This window comes from Elephantulus edwardii, unplaced genomic scaffold, assembly GCF_000299155.1.
Source record: "Elephantulus edwardii isolate Elephantulus edwardi_28Jun2011 unplaced genomic scaffold, EleEdw1.0 scaffold00258, whole genome shotgun sequence".
Taxonomy (NCBI): domain Eukaryota; kingdom Metazoa; phylum Chordata; class Mammalia; order Macroscelidea; family Macroscelididae; genus Elephantulus; species Elephantulus edwardii.
The window spans coordinates 3,608,231-3,624,044 of NW_006400008.1; the positions used below are offsets into that span (position 1 = coordinate 3,608,231).

A 15,814-nucleotide genomic window follows, 5' to 3' on the forward strand; every position below is an offset into this window, starting at 1 on the left:
CATCCAGAAACTTCTCTAACAGGGTAAAAAGGGAAGCCACAGACTGGGAAAAAGTGTTTGGTAATGACATGTCAGATAAGGGACTTATATCTAGAATTTATAAAATACTTGAGCACCACAACAAGATAAAGGTGAATAATCCAATTGATGTCACATTCTTTTCATAAAACTTCACCTTTTCGAATGATTTGTTCAACATACAAATTGAACAGGGATGAAGAAAGATATGACCCTGATGCACACCTTTCATGATTTTAAACCATGCAGTGTTCACTTGTGTTGTTCAGACAACGGCTTTCTGGTCTATGTATAGATTCCACATGAGCACACTTACGTGTTCTGAGATTCCCATTCTTCTCAAGGTTAGCTAGGATTTGTTAGAATCCACATAGTCAAGTGTGTTTGCACATTCAGTAAAACACATCATCTTTCTGGTAATCTCTGCCTTCAGCTAAGATCCATCTGGCAGCAGCAGTTATATCTCTTGTGCCATGAATTCTTCTGAATCCAGCCTGAATTTCTGATAATTTCCTGTTGATGTACCAAGTTTTCCTCAAAGTCAAGTAATGTTTATTAAGATCCATTTGTATGATAAATTCAATCATTTTGTTATCCAACATAGAATGTGCTTTTTACTTTGTAGAGGAAGCAATATATAGTGGGTTTTGAACTCAGGTTTTAGAGTCAGAGAGGTTCAATTTGACTACACAGATTCCCTTACAGCCTCATTGTCCTGTATGTGGTGGAACTGACCTCTAGCTGGTTTCCAAAGGCTACAAATCACATAGAAAATTGCCCGTCTTTCTCCTGAGAAGCAGTCACTTTCTAATAATTGCCAGCAAGATTTTACTTGCATGTGATACTAATGATATTGTATGATAATTTCCACATTCTTTTGTATCACCATTCAGGAACAAATATAGATCTCTTCCAGTTGATTTCCAGGGCTTCCATATTTGTTGTCAGAGATCAGTGAGCATGAACATGGGTGCATCTGGTTGTTGGAACACATTGGTATTCCATCAATTGCTAGGGCCTTATTTTTGCCGATTTCTTTAGTGCAGCTTGAACTTCTTCCTTCAGTGTTAATTGGTTCTGACCATGTGATACTTCCTGGAATGAATCAATGTCAACTAAATCTTTTTGGTACAATGACTTTGCATTTCTTCCATCTTTTTTTAGTGCTTCCTACATCATTCAAGATTTTGTCCATAGAATCCTTCAGTGTTACAATTCAAGGCTTAAATTTGTTTTAGGTTATTTAACTTGAAACATTGAAAATTTTCTTCCTTTTTGGTTTTCTAATTCTAGCTCTGTGCACATTTCATTATAATACTTTGTGTGTCTTTTAATATTTTTTAGCTTTTTAAATTTTTTATTGGTATTTTAATTAGTTTACACAAAACTTGGGTTTCCATTCATTCATTGTTGGACATTTTCGTCCCTATCTACCTCTGCCCCAGTTTGCTTTTCTCTTTAAAAAGATTCTTTCATTTTTGCACAATTTCCTCCTTCCCTCTGCTCCCCCACTCCACTATATTATGCAGCTCTTATTCTGGACTGCTGTCATGCAAATAATACCTAATCATGTATTTCTTTTAGACAGTTCTTTCCCTCATCTGTTTCAATGCAGTGCTCATTATTTATCACCTCTTTTCTTAGTTTCCCCCCAAGCACCATGTCAATCCTGTTTTATAACAGTGGCATTATGCAGTATTTGTCCTTTTGTGACTGAGATATTTCACTCAGTGTAAATTCCTGGGGGGTGGTGGGGAGTTAGCCATTTTGTATACTATTTTATTAGTTGCTTATTTTTCAGTGCCACATAGTATCCTATTTTGTGAATATACCACAGCTTCTCCATTAATTTATTGATGGGCACTTAGGTTGCTTCCATCTCTGTGCATATGTCTATTTGGGTGGTAGTTCTGGTTTCTTTAGGGTATATTCCTAGTAGTGAAATTGTTGGGTCAAATGGTAATTTTATTTCCAACTTTTTTAGAAAGCACCATACTGGATTGAACTATTTTACACTCTGTGTAAATAGAGTCAGTCTGTGACCAACAGTGAATACAGGTTCCAAATTCTCCATAATGTTGACAGAATTCGTTATTTGTTATTTGCTGTTCTGTTGAACTTTGCTATTGTTACTGGGGTGAGATGATATCTCATCGTTGTTTTGATTTGCATCTCTCTGAGAGCTAGGATTTGTTCACAATTGGAATGTCTTTTTTGGTGACGTGTCTGTTCATACCCTGTGCCTATTAGGTTATTTACTTTTATCTTGTTGAGGTGCTGGAATATTCTATACAATCTAAGTCCCTTATCAGACATGTCATTCATTATGAAATATCTTTTCCCATTCTGTGGCTTTCCTTTTTACCCTGTTGGAGAATTTTTTTTTTTTAATGTGCATAGGGATTTGATTCTTAAAGGTTCCATTCATCTATTTTATCCTCTCCTGGTTGTAGGTTTTTCAAGATGCTTGGAAGACTGTTCATGTTGTGGGTTAGGGCTTCTGGAGTTCTTCCAAGCTTTTTTCTGATGAAGTTTATAGTCCTTTGTTTTACTCCTAGGCCCTTGATCCACTTTGAATTGGTTTTTGTGTATGGTGTGAGGTCTTGCTTGAGTTTTCTGCAGTTAGTTTTCCAATTTTGCCAACACCATTTCTTAAAGAGACTGTCATTTCTCCACTTACCTGATTTCATCTCCTTGTCAAAAATCAGTTGACCATACGTAGATGAGCTGAGTTCTGGGTTCTCAGTTCTATTCAATTGATCTGTGTACCTGTCTTTGTACCAGTACCATAACATTTTGACCACCACGGCTATGAAGTAGGATTTAAAATCAGGGAGTGAGATGCCTCCTACCTTGTTTCTCTTTTTAAGGAGTATTTTGTTTATTCAGGGTCTCCTTCAATTACAAGTGAAATTTAAAATATCCTTTTCCATCTCATTGAAGAATGGAATTGGTATTTGTATTGGGTTTGCATTGAACTTGTAGATTTCCTTTGGTAGAATTGTCATTTTCACAATATTGAGTCTTCTTATCCAAGAGCATTTTTCCAGGTCCCTTTTTGTTTCTGGTAATGTTTTGTAATTTTCTTTGAATAGGTCCTTTGTGTTTCTTGTTAGGTTTATTCCCAATATTTAATCTTGGGATTAGCTATTGTGATGGGTATTGTTTTTCTTAGCTCCAGTTCTATATTCTCTTTGTCACCGTAGAAAACTCCAATTTATTTTTGTATGTTGATCTTGTATCCTACCATTTTGCTGAATTGGTTTACTATGTCTAATAATAGTTTTCTCACTGAGTCATTAGGGTTTTCTAAGTATACTACCATATGATCTGCAGATAAAGATAATTTTACCTCCCCTTTACTAATTTGACTACCTCTTATTTCCTTCTCTTGTTTTATTGCTATTGCTAAGACTTCCAATACAATATTGAATAGGAGAGGTGATAGTGGGCATCCTTGCCTAGTTCCTGTTTTCAAAGGGAATGCCTTTACTCTCTTTCCACTGAAAGTAATGTTGACTCTTGGATTTGCATATATACTCTTTACTATGTTGAGAAAATTCCCCTCTATTCCTATTTTGTTTAGTGTTTTTATCAGGAAAGTGTGTTGGATTTTGTCAAAGGCCTTTTCTGTATCAATTGATAAGATCATGTTGTTGTTGTTTTTTTCTTATGTTGAACTATCCTTGCATACCTGTTATGAATCCCACTAGGTCATTGTGAATTTTTTTTATGTACTATTGGATTCTATTGGCCAGGATTTTATTTAAGATTTTTTTCATTGATGTTCATGAGAGATATTGGCCTATAGTTTTCTATTTTGGTGATGTCTTTACCTGGCTTTGATATCAAGGATATTTTTGCTTCATAGAATGAATCTGGGAGACTTCCATCTTTTTCTGAAATACTTTGTGTAGAGTTGGTGACAATTCTTCTTTGAATGTTTGATAAAATTCACTTACTTGCAAAGCCATTGGTCCAGGGCTTTTGTTGTTGTTGTTGTTGGAAGTTGTTTTATTATCTGTTCAATGTCTTCTTTTTCTGTTCACATGTTTAATTTCATTCTGTGTCAGTTTAGGTAGTTATGAGTTTCTAAGTATTTGTCCATTTCTTCTAGGTTTTCATACTTGTTTTGCTATAGTTTTTATAATATTCCATTGCTAACCTTTTATTATTTTAGTTTGTTCTGTTGTGTCATTACCCCTTTCATCTCTTATTCATATTAATTGTGTCTTTTCTTCTTTTCCTTTGTTAGTTTTGCTAGTGGTTTGTCAATTTTATTGACCTTAAGATTTTATTTCTGCCTTAATTTTTATAATTTCAAGTTTTTTAGAAAGTGTTGAGTTTTCTTGTTCTATTTCAACTTGTTAGAGATGTTGCACTAGAGAGGCAGTTATCTTTTTTTCTTGCCTTTTAATATGTTTGCTTATTGCTATAAATTGACCTCTAATTACTGCATTGACTATTTCCCAGAGGTTTTGGTAAGTTGTGTTTTCATTGTCATTTGTTTCAAGAAACTTCTAAATATTTTTTAAAATTTCTTCTATTATACCCTCATGTTCAAGCAAAGTGTTGTTCAGCTTTCAATGTATGGATTTTTCTCCTTTATCTTCTTGTTAGTAATTTCTAATTTTGTAGCATTGTGGTCTGAGAAGATGCTTTGTATCATATCTATGTTTTTAATTTATTGATGCACCTTGTGAACTAAAATGTGATCTATTCTGGAGAACGTTCCATGCACATTGGAGAAGAAGGTATATTGTACTTTTTAGGGGATACATTAGCCTGTGTATGTCTATGAGATTGACTTGGTTTTTGTGTGATTTAATTCTTAAACATCTTTGTTGAGTTTCTTTCTGGTCATTCTATCTTTTCTTAAGAGTGGTGTGTTGCATTTTTTTTCTACTGATTTATTTACAAAATTCCAATGCACAATTTTCAAGAACAAATTCTTTCAATTTCCCTCACCCTCCACACCCATCAAATTGTACAAGCCCATGATTAATCCTCCCATCACCTTTCACATCCTCATCCCTCTGCTTTCAACCTCTCCCACCCCTCTTGGATTTTTATATTCATTCTACAATAATGATTTTATACAATATTTATCCTTGTGGGGCTGAGTTAGTTCACTCAGCATAATGCTCTCCACACCTTCCCAAGTTAGGTAATAATTTACAAAATCATTGCTCCTGTGTGCTGCATAGTGTATTGAAGTCTCCTACTACTATAGTGGTGTTGTCTCTTTCTTTTTCCAGTTCTGTTATTGTTTGCTTTGTATATTTTGCAGTTCTGTCATTTGGTGAATTTATCACATTTGACATATCAGTGTTTAGCATCACAGTTTGACCAAAAAACAATTAAAACCAGGCCTGAGGGCCGCAGAGTAAAATCACCCATCTTCGGCTTGGGAGTATAACTTTCTATCCACTAGGCCAATAGAGCTCTTTTGTAGTTATTGTTGTTAAGTGTTATCGACTCGTAAACAACTCATAGTGATCCTATGAACAAAAGATCTGAACACTTATATAACTTTCATCATTTCTCAAAGTTCATAGAGTTGTAGACAGTGTTTGGTGGAGCTCTCTGATTAAAACAAGGTTGAAAACAGGACTGGCATCCATTTCTGAATTAGCTTGCCTCTGGAAACTCTATGAACTTGGAGAAATAGTTAAATCTATACAAGTGTTCAGGTCTTTAATTCATAGGGTCTCTATGAGTTGTTTACGACTCTACAACACTTAACATCATTTGGTGCATTTATTATTGTTATGTCCTTTTGTTCTATTGATATTATATAGCGATCTTCCTTCCATGTCCTCTGTGATGGTTTTTGCATTGAAATTTATTTTATCAAAGATTAATATCGCTACTCCTGATTGTTTCTGATTGCCATTTGCTTGGTATTTTTTCCCACACTTTTATTTTTAGTCTTTTTTTATCTTCACTATTCAGGTGTGTCTCTTGTAGACAGAAAAAAATATTGATGGACTTTGGGGTTTTATCCAATCTGCTACTCTTTTTCTTTTCAGTGAGACACTTAAAGCATTCACACTTATAGTAATAATTAAAAGGCAAGATTTTACTCCCATCATTTTATTGAGTTGTTTTTGGTATTGGTGCTGCTCACTTTGGTCTATCTTGCTTTCTGTGGCATGTCTGTCGGAAGAAATTCTCTCAGTGTTTCCTGCAATGCTACTCTTGTTTATACAAACTCCCTTAAGTTCTGCTTTTCTGAGAATATCTTGAGCTCTCCTTCATATTTGATGGGCAGTTTTGTTGGGTACATTATTCTTGGTTGACCGTTGTATTCTTCCAGTGTTCAGTATATGTCATTATACTGTCTTCTTGTTCGCATGGTTTCTGTTGAGAAATCAGCACTTAATCTTATTTGCTCTTCCTTATAAATTACTCTTTGTTTCTCCCTAGCTGCTTTCAGAATTCTCTCCTTATCTTTGGTTCTGGCAAATTCAACTATAATATGCCTTGGTGTTTTCTTTTAGGGTCTATCCTATATGGTGTTCACTCAACTTTTTGAATATATATTCTCTGATTCTCATTATGTCTAGAAAAAACGTTATTTCTAGAAAGCTTTCTTCTAGTAACTCTTCCACAACTTTCTCAGTGTTTTTACATGCTTCTTTCTGTTCTGGGATTCCAATTATGCACATGTTATTCCTCTTGATGGTGTCCCACATTATTCTTAGGCTTTCTTCTTTTTCCTCTTTTTGATTCTGCTTTTTGTTCTAGCAGATCATTGGTGACAATTTTATCTTCTGTTTTGTTAGTTCTGTGTTCCATCTCTTCAACTCTGTACATATGTCCCTCCATGACAGCATCTGAAGCATTGGTCTTCATATTTGAGATTGAGGTTTCTTGTTTTCCAGAGCCTTTAATGTCTCATTTGTTTTACCTGCATTGTCTTGGAATGTTTTGGGGTTTTTTTAAGTTCTTCTTGGTTTTTCCTGAATTCTTTGAGTTTATCTTTTATCCATTGTAAAATAATTTTGTTCTTTTGAATTCTATGTCAAAAAGTTCTATCAGACCTTCTGGCTTCAGGAAATCCATTGATACTGTGTCACTTTTTGGGAGGGAGGGGGATGATATCTTGTTTTGGATTTGTGTACGGTGTGAATAGTCATCTTCTTCGATGACATTGCTGTGGTAGAGTTTTTCATGCCTAAGGCCATAGCAGGCTCTTGGTCTGAAAGTCAGGAAGCCGCTGCTCTAGAGGAGTACAGGGTAGTTACCCAACTGAGTTCTCTCTGTACTTTTGACTCAAAGGAAGACTTGCTTCTGTTGGAAGAGATATAACCTGTGAATTAGCAGCCTTCTCTGTTAGGCAACTGCTGTACCTAGGCTAGGTGGGTTCAAGGTGCCCAGGGCTAAAGTCAGCTGAAGCTCTGGGAGGGGGTAGGAAATGGGTTCACCTGTGATATTGCTGTCCCCAGCACAGTTCAGAGGTGCTGTGCAGGTTGTTCTCTAGGTGGCGAGACATCCAGGTGGCAGGGCCAGGTCCTCCTCCAGACAGTGGGCCTGAGCATCTAGGCAGTGGGGCCAGATCCTCCAAGTGGCAGGTTCAGAGGTACAGGTGGCAGAGCCAGGGCCACCAGTGGACAGGCCAAGGCCTCCAGGCAGAGAGGCCAGGAAGCTCCAGGCAGCAGGGCCTCAGTCTAGTGCTTCAGGCAGGAGAGCAGTCCAGGCTATACTAAGAACTTTTTAAGACAGGTACCTAGTTAATCGATTAGAACAGATCCATGGCTGCTGACGACATGGTGCTCTTTGTTGTCTTTTTGAGCTGTCTTTTGAAATCTTCTGTCTATCTCTCTTACATTCAGAACATTCCTTCCCCTTGTTTTGGCTTCTTTTCATTCATGCAAGTTTCAAAGTTTCTTCTGACACCCATTTTCATCTTTTCTTTCATCCCTGCCTTTGTAATTACCTTTTGCTTTCTTCATAGATGGTGTCCTTGATTTCTTTCCAAATCTCATCTGGTCATTAGTATTTGATATACCAAATCTAGTCTTAAGATGATTTTCAGATTCAGTTGTGATACACTCCAAGTTATAATTTGGGTCTCATGAACTTGTTTTCATTTTGTTCACCTTCAACTTGAACCTGCATCTGACTGTACCACAGTCTGTACCATAGTAAGCCCATGACTTACTTTGGGCTCTTGATACTGAATTTTCCCAACATTTCCTTCCACACATGTAGTAAGTCTGATTCCTATGTATCCCATCAAGTGAATTCCATAGATATAGTCATTGTTTCTATTTTTTTAAGTACTTGCAATTAATAAATCATTCATTATACAAAATTCTTTCAGTCTTTAATCTCATTTCTGTCACCATTGCCATATTTTTCAACGACTAGTCCCTCTTCTTTGTTTCCAACTTTTGTATTCCAGTCACCAATTATTAATAATGCATCTTGAAAGAATGTTCAATCAATTTTAGAAGGCAATAGATGGTGGTGATGGTGGTTGTTGTTGTTGTTCTTGTTAGATGTTGTCTATCACAATGCATGATGATCCTATGAATAACAGATCTGAACACTTTCCTATCCTGTGTCATCCTGACAATCTCTGACACACTTGAGACCATTGCTTCAGTTACAGTGTCAATCTACTAGTTGAGAATCTTCTTCTCTTTTGCCTTCCCTCCACCTTCCTGGGGAATAACCTCTCCTAACAACTTGCCCAAAATATGTGAGACAAAGTTTCAACATCTTTACCTCCAAGGAGCACTCTAGCTGCACCTTCTCCAAGATATATCTGTTTGTTCTTTCATAACATATATCTATTAACCGTGGGATAGTCAGTAACCTTCTCTAATACCAAAGTTCAAAAGTGTCAATTCTTCTGTCATTCTTATCCATTGTCCAGCTCTCAAATGCATAGCAAGTGATTGAAAAGACTATGGTCCGAATCAGGTGCACTTTAGTCCTCAAACTTACATCCCTACTCCTCAATAATTTGGAGAAGTCCCTGACTGCAGACTTTCCCAGTGCAGTGTGTCTTTTGATTCCATAATGGCTGGTAGAAAGTGTCTTGCTTATGGATGCAAATAAGATGAAGTCATTGACACATTCAATCTTCTTTATCTATCATGATATTATCTATAGGTCTAGTAGTGAGAATTTTTGTTTTCTTGATGTTGAGATGCAATCCACATTAAAGGTTATAGTGTTTAATATTCTGTATCAACCACTTCAAATCTTCCTCACTTTCAGCAAGGCTGTATCATCTGCATAATGCAGGTGGTTGATAAGTCTTCCTCCAACCCTGATGCCACATTCTTTTTCATAGAGCCCAGCATCTTAAATGATTAAATAGGTGTGGAGAAAGGATACAACCTTGATACACACCTTTCTTAATTTTAAATCACATAATGTTTCCCTGATATATACCTTTTTAAATTTTACATCATATAATGTTTCCTAGATCTGTTCACACAAGAGCCTTTTCATCTAGGTTTCACATGAGCACAATTAATTCTTCTGGGATTCCCATTCTTCTCAATGTTAGCCATAGTTTGTTATGATGTTCACAGTTAAATGCTTTTACAATAATCCATAAAGCCCAAATACTCTATTCTGGTATTTACTTTCCACCAGGATCCAAATGACATTAGCAATAACACCCCTGGTGCCACAGCCTTTTCTGAATCCAGATTGAGCTGCTGAAAGTTTTCTGTCTCTAGCCATCTTTTTAATGATCTTCAGCAGTATTTTGCTTGCATGTAACATTAATGATATTGTTCAATAATTTCCACATTCTGTTGGAGCACTTTTCCAACAGAATAGTAACAAATGTGGTAAAAGTCTTCAATTTCTTTATCTTTTACTTTAGAAGTTGGTGTGTATATTTAAATAATAGTTGTATTATAGGTCTTCCTTGTATGTGTAGGAATAGTATCCTATCACAACTGTACCTCAAGAAGGATCTTGAAATTCTCTTTTTCACTATGAATATCACACTATTCCTCTTCAATTTGTCATTTCTGGCATGGTTGATCATGCAATTATCTAAGTCAAAGCAGTAATGCCTAGGATGTCAATCGTTATGGCAATTCTCAGTTTTCCTAGATTCATACTTTATGCAGTCCATGTCCCAATTATCAATAGATGTTTCTGACTGTTTCTCCCCATTTTGAGTCTTGCCACGTCAGCTAATGATGTCCTTCATTGAGTAAAAGCTGTATTCTGTCTGTCATTAAGGCAAACTCTATTTTAAGGAGGCAACTCTTCCCCAGTCACATTGTTAGTGCCTTCTACCCTTTGGGGCTCATCTTCTGGCACTATATGTAACAACGTTCTTCTGTTGCCCATAGGGTTTTCAAAAGCCTGTTATTTCAGAAGTGGATGAGTACTCCTGATTTTTAGTCTGTCTTAGTCTGAAAGCTTTGTTGAAACATGTCCATCATGGATAACTCTGTTGGTATTTTACATCGTATGGCAGTTTGAGAAATAAGTGATCCATGAGGCAATTGAAAATGTTACGGCTTAGGTCAAATATTCCTTTGATCTCAAAGTGACAGCTTTCCTTTTGAACACTTTAAAGAAGTATTTTGCAGTTGATTTACCAGTTGCATTAAGTTGCTTGACTTCTTGGCAGCTCCTTCCATGATCATTGATGATGAATCCAAGCAAAATGAAAATGTTGACAACTTAATCTTTTATCCGTTAATCATAAGGTTGCTTATTAGATAAATTGTGAGGATTTTTGTTTGGGGTGGAAATGTAATCCATACTGAAAGCCATGGTCTCTAATCTTCCTCAGTAAGAACATCATGTCCTCTTAGCTTTCAGCAAGCAAGGTCATGCCATTTGCAGACTGAAGGTTGTTATGAGACTTCTTCCAATTCTGATAGTTTGTTCATTCATCTAGTTCAGCTTCTTGGGTTATTTGCTCAGCATATAGATTGACTATTAGGATGAAAGTATACCACCTCAATGCACACTTTCCTGATTCTAAACCATGTAGAATTCCTTACTGTTTTGAATGGTTACCTCTTGGTCTATTTACAGGTTTAACATGGAAAAAAATTTTGTTGTTATGTGCCATTGAGTGGTCTGCGACTCATAGCAACCCTATGTACAACAGCCCTAAACCCTGCTCTATCCTGTACCAATCTTATTGTCTCTGACACATCTACTCCATTACCCCAGTCACTGAATTAGTTCATCTCATCGAAGGTCTTCCTTTCCTGCACTGACCTTCCAAACTCCCAAACATGACATTCCTCCCCAAAGACTGGTCCCTCATTGCAACATGTCCAAAATATGTCAGACGAAACTTCAGAATCCTTACCTCCAAGGAGCAGCCTGGTTTAACCCTCTCTGGGATGAACCTGTTCATTCTCTTAGCAGTCAATGGTTATTCAATACTCTTCTCCAACACCACAGTGCAAAGGCATCAATTCTCCTTCTATTATCCCTAGTCATTGTCCAGCTCTCTGATGCATAACAAGTGATTGCAAAGACCATGGCCTGTATCAGGTGCACCTAAGTCTCCAGACTGACATCATTGCTCTTCAGTACTTTGGAGAGGTCTCTGACAACAGACATTCCCAACACAATACATCTTATAATTTCCTGGCTGCTAGTGCCAAGAGTGTTGATTGTGGAGCCAAGCAAACTAAAGCTGTTTACAATCTCTGTCTTTTCATCATCCATCATGATGCTGCCAGTTGGCCCAGTGGTGAGAATCTTTGTTTTATTGATATTGAGCTTCAATCCATAATGAAGGCTGCAGTTCTTACCTTCTGCAGCAAGCGCTTCAGGTCCTCTTCAGTTTCATCAAGCAAGGTTGTGTCATCTACATAACACAGATTGTTGATGAGTCTTCCTCCAATCTTGATGCCACATTTCTCCCTATAGAGCCCATCCTCCCAGATAATCTGTTCTGCATATAGACTGAAAAAGTATGGAGATAGGACATATCCCTGGTGTACACCCTTCCCAATTTTGAACCATGCAGTTTTCCCTTGCTCTGTTCTGATGACTGCCTCTGGTCCAAGTATAGGTTTCTCATAAGCATGATCAAGTGTTTTGGGATTCCCATTCTTCTCAGAGTTAGCCACAGTTTGTTGTGGTCCACACAGTCCCGTGCCTTTGCATAGTCAATGAAACACAGACATTCCTCAGATAATCCCTGCTTTCAGCCAAGATCCATCTGACATTAGTTACAATATCACTAGTACCATGACCTCTTCTAAACCCAGCCTGCATTTCAGGTAGTTCTCTGTTGATGTGGTGTGCCAGTCATTTTTTGATAATTTTCAACAGAATCTTCTTGCATGTGATATCAATGATACTGTTCAATAATTTCGCACTGTTGGATCACTTTTCTTTAGAATGGAAATAAATATAGATCTCTTCCAGTCAGTTGGCCAGGTGGTTGTTCTCCAGATTTCTTGGCACAGTGTGGTGAACACATCTAAGGCAGCATCTGTTTGTTGAAATACATCTGTCGGTATACCGTCAATCGCTGGGGCCTTGTGTTTTGCCAGTTCTTTCAGAGCAGCTTGAACTTCTTCCATCACCACAGACTCTTGCTCATATGTTGTTTCTTTAAATTCTTCTGTGTCCGCCAATTCCTTCCCCCCCCCCCAATGAATTAATCCATTTATTCACCTTTCCTGAGTGGAGGACCTTGTTGAGATGGAGTGTCATGGGAGCCCTAAAGGGAGAAAGGGCTGGGCTGGGGACGTGCGTAGTCATGGAGGCTAGGCTCTATTTTAAGAGTTGAGTAAGGGCAGCTACTGAAGGTTTTGCAGCAGGACATAATTTGCTGGAACTTGTACAAAATCTTGGGGGCGAGAATGCAGGTGGGAACCAGTCTGGCTGGTGGTGATGCATGTGAGTATTTGGGGTGGGGGTGGTACTAGCGATCTAGATTTGAATGGATATAGGTTTGAGTTAGGGAAATTGGTGGCACTTTTTCCAGTTAAGACTGAGTAGAAGGGCAGAAGATCACCTCTCAGGCATGAAAGAAATGATCTAACGAGTATGTGAGAAGTGGGGTACTCAGCTTTTGAATCATTCTTGGGATAGGTGAGCAGAGAATGGCCCATTACTTCCTATTCATCCTCAGCACCTTTCATAAGGAGGTACCTCCACCACCTTCCAATGTTTTTAGTCTTAAGTCCAGGTTGAAGCCAGAGAGAAACAAGTTGGAAAAAAAGAGGAATGAAAATGAAACCAAGTCCATGAGGTAGGGGCAAGGGAGCTAGAAGGCCCCCTTCAAGTAGCTCAGGCCTGGACAGCTTGTGCCAGGTTGTGGAAGAGTCTCTTTTACCGGGGCGGGATATCCTGGGAGACAAGCCCCAGCACGAGTTGGGCTTGTGGGTCTGCGGGGCTGGGCCACATGTCTTCACCCACCATCTCTACCCCAATCACACTGCGGGACAGGAGGGGCATGGACTGGGTTTTCCTAAGTTGTCTGCTCAGGCACAGATCCAAACCAGTCCAGTGCAGATGTGTGCAGCCCGGGTAGGGCCAAGTGAAACTGTTCAGGTTTCCATCACTCCTCCCAAGGGCTCATATCCATGTCAATGTCAACACAGTTGTAGGTAGCATAATGCAGTTTCTCTTCACACACCTTAGCCCTGGCATAGTGTGGTAGAAAGAGGGTGGTGGAGCAGGTGGAAGACTCTGGTAGTGCATCTGTGGTTTCATACCCCAGCTTGTCTGGGTAGATGTAGATCCACGCTGGCAGACTGTTCCAGCCTGTGACAAAGCGCAAGAAGCGGCTCCGGTCCTCATTGGTGAAGTTGTTCAGTGCCTCCCAGAAATACTGCACCCTCGTGTCAGACTGCTCGAAGTCTTTGAACCGGGTGAGCTTGCGCAGAGCATCCACAGTGACCCCAGGGTCACCGCGCACCTTCTTTTCCAGCTCCTGCCAGGTCAGCAAGTCCAGCACGGCCTGTGGCACCACCTTCAGCAGACCAGCCTGCGTGGCTACCACCTTGCTCTCCTCAAGCCGTGTCTTCTGTACCAGCTGCATGAAACGCAAACGGTCCTCATATCCCACCACAATGCCCGAGCCCCCAGGGATCAGCTCCACCGCCTGCTGGTCACTCAGTACTGTGGTGAAGGTTAGCTCTTTGCCAAACTTGAACTCGAACGTCTCCTTATCCATTCCTTCCATCACTTCCAGCAGCTTCACCAGTACAGAATCCACGGTGGGGAAGACCTTGTTCCAGCTCACCTCCTCACCGGAGAGCTGCTTCCAGACAAAGCCAGGCAGAGCCAAGACCAGGAACTCCTTACCCCGAAGGGCAGCCCCATCAGCTGTCCGATCCACTCATACTTTGCAAAGTCTTGACAGGAGGGGTTGGACACATACGTGTCCCAAGCCTCACCAGTACCATTCCCCTGATTGGCTGTGTGCACAAAGAAAGGAAGAGGCACAGGAATGTCTGCCGAGCTGGGGCACAGCTCTTCTGACATGTGGGCTAGGCTGTCCCGGAAACCACCTCCTTGGTCAACGATGCCTTCGGCAATGAATTTACATTCCCACCACTGGTCGTAGCGCATGGGCCACCTGTAGTCTAGGGGTTTCTGGAACTTGTCGGAAGGCTTGAGGCCTTCGTAAACCTGGGTAAAGACTGCATTCTTGCCGACAGGGTTTTTTGAGGGGCAGGCACAGTGCTGCATGGCAAGACGTCGGTTAATGGACAGGCGTGGCATGAAGCTGGGCTTGCTGATTTCTGGGTCACGAAGGCACTGGGCTACCAGGCTGGGCCGCTGACGTGACAGCAGTAGGAACTGCTTCACTTGCTTAATCTCATTGAAGGTGCCCGGAGTGTGGTCCCAGGCAGGTACCAGGTAGTGCAGGACACTATCCAGGATCTTTATGAATCTCTGCAGGAGAACAGCTCTGCGATACAGTACTTCAGGGTCAGTGCCTTCCAGGCATGGATATCGCATCAGACTGGTCGGTTGGAACAGGTCTGCATTCAGTCCCAGTTCTCGCTGCCTAGATGACTTGATCTTGACCCCTCGAAGACAAACGTCAATCCCATCATCTCGGCACTCAACCATGCCGATTTCAATGATTGGGAGGTAGACGGTCATGTCCTCCAGGACACAGACATCTCCAATCGGGGTCTCATCAATGTTTACATCACTCAGCTTCTTCAGGTTGTCCCCTTCACCCCATAGACCACCACACGCTTAGGCATAAAATTGTCATCTTTGGTATCCACTGTGAGCAGTAGCTTCTTGACAATGGTGCCTTTCTTCATGATAAGCCGCACCCAGTGCTGGCACTGGGACCCGTCACTCTCCCAGTAGGTGTCTGCATTGCTATCTGTCAGACAAGAAACACTGAACTCCTCCGTGTAGGAGGAAACGTCTATGCTTTCCACATACTGCTTCACGCTACCAAGATTCTCATCCTCTGCCCAGGTGGTCATACAAGAAGTGGATCAGGTCCTCAGCGCACTCATAGGTCCATGTTGGAAGCACATAGAGCAGCCTTTGTAGTGCTTTGGTTTAAGCCTCCACCCCTGAGGTTTGGAACCAAGGCAGTTTGTGAACCTCAGGTCCACTACTTGCTCCCATTTGAGCACCGGCCGAAGAGTTGCTGTTGTGGCTGGAGGTGGTCGGGAGTGTCGATGGGCACGAGGTGGGCGGCACACTAGCAACCAGCCTTCCTCCAGCCCGCCCGCAGTCTCCCAGGTGCTCTGCCAGTTGCTCCTTGGTCAGCTGCATCCAGAGTCCGTGGCTGTTGCACAGCTCCTCTCCGGTTGTGCGTACTCAGGCACCGCGCTGGAGTCCTTGTAGA

At 40.2% G+C, this 15,814-nt stretch overlaps 1 protein-coding gene and 1 pseudogene across 1 annotated transcript in view; one reads left to right on the forward strand and one right to left on the reverse strand.

Moving 5' to 3' along the window:
• The window catches only part of COL19A1 (collagen, type XIX, alpha 1), a 669,215-nt gene that overhangs the window by 620,938 nt on the left and 32,463 nt on the right, over positions 1–15,814 (forward strand). The window lies entirely within an intron of this gene.
• Positions 13,547–15,792, reverse strand: LOC102846210 (annotated as a pseudogene).